Raw genomic sequence first — 7,104 nt, forward strand, 5'->3', positions numbered from 1 at the left:
GCATATTGAGCACCAATATGAGCTACAATTTGACCGTGGCCAAGAGTTTGTTTTGTTGTTAAAACTTTAGGCATTAGGGCGAAAGCGTATTTGTAATCCATTTATATGTAAAGATATTCTTTTTCTAAATAAAGTTTTCTAAATGAGATTGAATCGAGATCGATACCTTTTGCATTCATTTGCATCTTATCGCATTACATTGCATCATTTGCATTCAAAATTATAAAAAGACCCTAATTAGTTAAAGTTATTAAAAAGAGAAAGAAAAAAGAGAGAGAGAGAGAAGAGGGTCACGGCTGAGTGAAAAAGAAGTTGAATGGGATTTAACGACGTTCCCTTACATATCCCCGACTTTTTTGTTAGGAGGGATAGCTTACCCAGAGAAGGGGGTGTTTGGAAATGAAAATCATCCCATCAATATCATACATGAGGAATGGACTAAACAAAGAAACCTTGAGGGCATTCGCCCTTACGATTCAGGAAGTTCTTTAAACAATTGGACTGCAGAAGAACTTCCTGTAATCTTTAGGAATTTTACGGAGTAATATTCAGAACACTCTTATTGCTCTAAAGCCTAGGTGTAATGAAATTTCTTTTGAGAAGTGGGCTCATGTTCAGACATTTTCATTTTCAATAAAACATACTTTTATTATTTATCCAAGTAAATATTCTTTCATTCTGATTCTTTTGACCTATGACATTCTTTATAAATTTTCATTTCATGTAAATAGTCATTCTTGAATTCATTTATTCCTTGTATATTCTTTTGTGTGCCTATCATAGATCCCTAGATATCAATGACACGGGCAACGATACTACAGATTCAGAGTTCCTTTAGAGTACGATATGTGTTTAGAGGAATATCAGTACTTTGAAGGTGACATAAATTGTGACTTGTTTCTGAATTTGTTGAAAATGGTTTTTACCCCATGAAGTGGTATAGCTTTAGAAGAAGGAAAGATTGCGAAATTGGAATTAGCTGAGGAGACAAAACAAGTCCTTGTTGAGACTATTATGGGAATTCAAAAATGTGGTCCAAAAAACGCATGCAGGAGGATTTACAATTGCCAGGATAAACATGAGGTTTTGGGGCACTATTGGTCCACCATGGAAAGGGATCGCATCAGTTGTACAATGAATGCCAAATTTAAAGGAGTCAAAACTTATGGGGCATGTATGTTATGGACCCGAGCTCGTCAAAAGTTTCAAGCTGACAATGACTCATCTTTGTGGACGTCAACTATTCCATTAAGAGGGGGAGATAGCCCCATATGCCAATGTTACAAAGTCAAAAGTGATCCATTTAAAAAAAAGATTATATATAACTGCACAATGCCAAAATTTTACAGTCTTTTCAAATATAATGCGCCATACCACAGTACAACAAAGGTTGCCAAAAGAAAAGAAAAAGAAGAAAAAAATAAATTACAGAAGATGACCGAGACTGGTAAAAATTGGCATAAGAAACTACCGCCTACTCTTTATGCTTACGTTGGGGCAAACACCTTCAATTCTAGTTGTTTTAAAGGTTCCAACCATCATCCTTGGAATGGGTGCATTGTTTGGCTTTCCTGAGCAGTCTGATGTGCCGTCAATAGCTGCGGTGGTTAGCTCTAGGCGGTGGACATTGATTTCCAGCTATGGGGCATCAGGCCGTACACAGTCTCTGAAGCTTAAAATGATAGATTCTTTCTTCAAAACGAGTTTCTGACAAAGTGGATGACGGTACCATGAAGGAAGCTCTCTTAGACTTCTACATAAGTTCAGGGAAAAGGAAACCTGATCAAATCATTATTTTCAAGGATGGGGTTAGTGAGTCTCAATTCAATCAAGTTTTGATCAAGTTATTGAGGCTTGCAAGTTCCTTGAAGAGAAGTGGAACCCTAAAGATTGTGGTTATTGTTGTACGAAAAACCATCATACCAAGTTTTTTCAGCAGGGATCTCCTGACAATGTGCTACATGGTATTGTCATTGACAACAAAGTATGCCATCCAAAGAACAATGATTTTTACCTTGGTACCTATGCTGGAATGATTGGAATCACGAGGCAGACCCACTATCATGTTCTCTTAGACCAAGCTGGGTTTTCGGCTGATGATCTGCAAGAGTTTGTTCATTCTCTATCCTATATGTATCACCACAGCCATATTTGTTGTGGCTCTTATTTGCTACGCTCATTTGGAAGCTTCACAGTTGGGGGCAATTTATAAAGATTAGGGATGCTTCAGAAACATCATCGAGTCATGGTGAGATGTACGCTCCGGGAGTAATCTTTGTACCTCAGCTTTCCAAGTTGAAGGATAAAGTCAGCAACTTCATTCTTGTCTGCTGAGAATCATTGAACCATCTTTTTGTAGGATTTGACAAACAACAGCCAGGACTGTTGCTGGGGTAATCCTTTTCTCATGGGTTTATGAATCAATATTTTTCCTCCAAGCTTTGATGGAGTCAAGAATTGAATACCTCTAGTAAACTTAACTTGAAAGTATTCATCCTAAGCAAATGTACCAAGAATGGATGACACAGACTTATGAAAAAGAAGGTTCGTCCAAAAGAATTTCATAAAGGAAACCTTGTGTTGAAAGAGATCCTTCCCATGCAAAAGGATGCCGAATTGGGAAGGGCCATATGTTGCGAAGAGGGCTTTCTCTAGAGGTGCACTGATTTTGACAAGAAATGGATAGGAAGAATTTATCTGATCCAGTGAATTCGGACTCGGTCAAGGAGTACTTTGTCTGAAAGAGAAGGGAAGCCAAGGTGATTACCCGCAAAGGGCACTTTGGGACTTCTATTTCAAAAAAAAAGGAAAAAGAAAAGAAAAAGGGAAAAAAATAAAAATAAAAATAAAAAAGAGAAAAAATGAAAAAGAAAAAATGGAGAGGCCAAGGTGAAAACCCGCAAATGGCGCCTTGAAACCAAAGGGGTTTTGAGTTGAAAACCCGAAAGGGCAGCTCAAATTTGGAAAGTCATGCAGTGACATAGTTATACCTTATTTGACGAGAAGTGAAGTATGTTACATATCGAGGTATCAACGAATTACTTTGGATCTTTTAAACACATGTTGAACTCAAGAAAGTCTTCATAGAGCTGGTGTATAGACGCTCAAGCGGCGATATCTAGGGCATCTGATTTCTGTCCTATTTACTATCTTTGGATTCATTTTCTTCGCAAAGATATGTTCTCAGGTTAATCTTTTTGCATTCCTTCCAATAATTTGTCCAAATCTAATTATCCTCAGGATCAATTTATTTGTCTCCCATTATTCATAAAGCATGTTGCATTGAAATAATGATAGATGAACTAAAATATCTTCACAAACGAAGTTTTGCATATTACTCTGGAAATTTCTAGATAATATAAGAAACTGAAACAAGACAATTGTTTAAGGAATTCTCATATGTATGGGTTGGAGATACTCGAGAGATTTTCTTCTTCAGTCAAAAAGGTGGTTGGACGTTTTAGGAAATATTGATCTTAAGAAAGGATCATTTTATAAACATCTTCAGTGGGTCGTAACATTCGGGGAATGGTATGGTAGACCAAATTGATGGAGAAGATTCGAGGCATACGAGCAGAGTATGATTGATATGTCGAAAAGAACGAGGTGGAAAGCTCGATAGATGAATGAGTGATGACGTCTGAAATAAGAGTTATTTTTATAAACATTTTGCATCATAATATGTCTAATTAGGAGCATTTGACTCATTTCGATCATGGCATCTTAATTATTTGGCATAAGCATAAATTCCAGGAAATCAATTCTACATGTGGATTCCCCAGTGGACAATGTAGCAAGGTTGATTGGAAATTACAAAATTCAGCGCCTTAATCCCCTAAGCAATAGGGTAACAGGTTAAATTTGCAGATCTTATCTCCCTAAGCAGTAGTGGAGCAGATCGAAGACTCGCCTTAATCCCCTAAGCAATAGGGTAACAGGTTAAATTTGCAGATCTTATCTCCCTAAGCAGTAGTGGAGTAGATCGAAGACTCGCCTTAATCCCCTAAGCAGTAGGGTAACAGGTTAAATTTGCAGATCTTATCTCTCTAAGTAGCAGTGGAGTAGATCGAAGACTCGCCTTAATCCCTTAAGCAGTAGGGTAATAGGTTAAATTTGCAGATCTTATCTCCCTAAGCAGTAGCGAAGCAGATCGACGACTCGCCTTAATCCCCTAAGCGGTAGGGTAACAGGTTAAATTTGCAGATCTTATCTCCCTAAGCAGTAGTGGAGCAGATCGAAGACTCGCCTTAATCCCCTAAGAAGTAGGGTAACAGGTTCGCAGATCTTATCTCCCTAAGCAGTAGTGGAGCAGATCGACGACGACTCACCTTAATCCCCTAAACAGTAGGGTAACAGGTTAAATTTGCAGATCTTATCTCCCTAAGCAGTAGTGGAGCAGATCGAAGACCCGTCTTAATCCCTTAAGCAGTAGGGTAACAGGTTTAATTTGCAGATCTTATCCCTAAGCAGTAGCGGAGCAGATCGAAGACGATGCACCTTAACCCCCTAAGCAGTAGGGTCCAAGATGATTTGGCATCTTTGTGTTCATAATGAGCAAATCGAAGATATAGCAGATTTGGCTTTTACGTGTTTACGGTGAAGCAGATCTAAGATGATTTGGCATCTCTGTATTGTCAGAAAACAGATCGAAGATAATAGATTTGGCGTCTCTGTTTTAGATGGGGAGCAGATCAAAGATAGCAGATATCACCTTCCTGAGTTGCAGTGAAGCAGATTGAAGCCGTCAAGAGGCCATTTAAAGAAGATCAAGGATCAAGAACTCAAGACTCGGCGAGCCCGGGAAAAATTGGTCCTTTTATAGTCTTTGCTCTATTCCTGTTACACAGCAATGAGCAAAGAGGGGCAGCTGTAGACACTGAATTTTTCCCGGGCCTAGAGACAAGTTCAAAAAAAAAGGAAAAAAGAAAAGAAAAAGATAAAAAAGAAAAAGAAAAAAAGAAAAAAAATAGAGAGGCCAAGGTGAAAACCCGCAAAGGGCGCCTTGTGACCAAAGGGGTTTTGAGTTGAAAACCTGAAAGGGCAGCTTAAATTTTGAAGAGCACACGGTAATCTTGCTATATCTGATTCAACGAAGAGTGAAGCATATTGCATATCGGGGTGTAACACCCCGAATTTGGGCTTAGAAGTATTGGGCCTTGAGTGCGGGTCCGTAAAGAGGTTGTATATAGGTATTTAATTGTGCAATGAAATAACACAATTAAATGTCTGCTTTGGTGGTTAATGGCCCTGAGAAGCGTTAGAGAAATCTTGGGTTCAAACTTGGGCTTTAGCAAAAATTTTGGTATTAAGTGAAAAAAAAACCTGGATGCTTGGATAAGGGTTTTTAAATTATTGTGTTAAATAAATGACACAAGGAAGCTTGTAGTCTAGTGGTTGTGGTGTCATTAAGGTTGTATGGGAGCCTGGGTTCAAGCCTTGGCTCTTGCAATTTATTTTGGTTTTTTTTAAGGGAACCTGGAATTTGGCCTTTAGACCTTATAATTAATTGGGGATAAAATATGAGACAAAAAGCCTTGTGGCTTAGTGGCAAGTAGCGTGTGGAGCATCTGAGGGGAGGCATGGGTTCGGATCCCATGGCAAGCAAGGAGCATTTATTTTGCTAACAAGGGGCGGCAAGAGTTGGTGTTGAATTTAAACTCTGATGTTGGAGGGATCCCACATCGGGAAGCTAACATAAGAGTGGTTGTGAAGCTGGCTTTAAATAGAGGGAACCATGAGGAGAGTAAAGGTACCTTTTCTTGGCTGATCCCTTTCGCTGTATGGCGTGCTCGTTTGGGTTGGGCATCGGCTAAGAGTGCTCGGAGCGTGGATTAACTCTAGTCTCCTATCAGGTGTGTATTTTCTAACTACTCTAGCTGTAGGATGGCTACTTCGGGCCGAAAGGGGTCATTTGGGCCTAATGAGCCTACGGGCCCAATTGGATAAGTTGTTTGATTGTGTAGTAAATATTGGACTAGGCTAGGTGAATCTCATATTTGTGGCTAGATTTGGGCTAAAAGGGCCACACGAGCGTGTAGGCCCATTTGGCCCGAGAATAGGCTTTAGGCCCATTCGTATTGTTATCTCTGTTTAAAATACTTTAGTTTACCAAATTACTGAAATGCCCTCGATTTATAGAATTACCATTTTACCTTTGATTTACAGAATTACTGTTTTACCCTCGATTTACAACATTACCATTTTACCCTCAGTTTACAAAATTACCGTTTTACCCTCGATTGTGAAATTACTGAAATACCCCTGTTAGATAGAATTACCAAAATACCCCTAGTTTGTAAAATTACCAAAATACCCCTAGTTAGTAAAAATTACCGAAATACCACTGGTTTGTGAAATTACCGAAATACCCTCAATTTGTAAAATTACCAAAATACCCATGATTTACAAAATTATAGAAATACCCTTGGCTTTCTAAAAATTATAGAAATACTATTGGTTTACAAAATTACTGAAATACACTTGGTTTGTAGATTTACCAAAACACCCTTGTAGGATGAAATGACTAAAATACCCCTAATAGGTAAAAAGACCGTAAAGCCCCTATAGGGTAAAGTGACCGTAATACCCTTGTATAGTAAAATGACGAATATGCCCTTATGTTCCGTATGACTGATGTTCTTAGGATTTACATATATTGATATTGGATTAATTAAGTTTGAGTGACAGGTGGTGGTTATCGTAGGTGATTGATTATGGAAACGTTTCAACTTCAACCCATAACAGGTGTGTACTAACCCTCGTAGTAGCTTAGATTAATATCTGCTGAGAAGCCGAAATGCTAAAATACCGGTATTTCGGGAACTTGTAATGTTGCGTGTGGGTATAGATGCGATAAATACGATAAGATCGGTGTTTGGATCGATGGAACGGGTAAGAACTCAATTTTGTGCATGATGGTAAGTTGGGCCTCAATGGGCAAGAATTGGGCCAAATGGGATTTTGGGCCCATTTGGGTAAAATTGATAGAAAATGGAATTTGGAAAAGTTGCATGTTAACACAGTTAGTATTGTTGTAAAATTTGGGTTAAGCAGGCTTAGTGGGCTAAAGCAGCATTCGTAGGGCCCATTAGGGGTTTTGGGCCC

The 7,104-nt window shown here is 38.7% G+C and overlaps 1 pseudogene; it reads left to right on the forward strand.

The window, feature by feature from the left end:
• Positions 1–1,483: 1,483 nt before the first annotated feature.
• Positions 1,484–2,334, forward strand: LOC121218442 (protein argonaute 4-like; annotated as a pseudogene).
• Positions 2,335–7,104: the final 4,770 nt, after the last annotated feature.

The sequence above is a fragment of the Gossypium hirsutum genome, chromosome A03 (genome assembly GCF_007990345.1).
Source record: "Gossypium hirsutum isolate 1008001.06 chromosome A03, Gossypium_hirsutum_v2.1, whole genome shotgun sequence".
In the NCBI taxonomy this organism is placed as follows: Eukaryota; Viridiplantae; Streptophyta; class Magnoliopsida; order Malvales; family Malvaceae; genus Gossypium; species Gossypium hirsutum.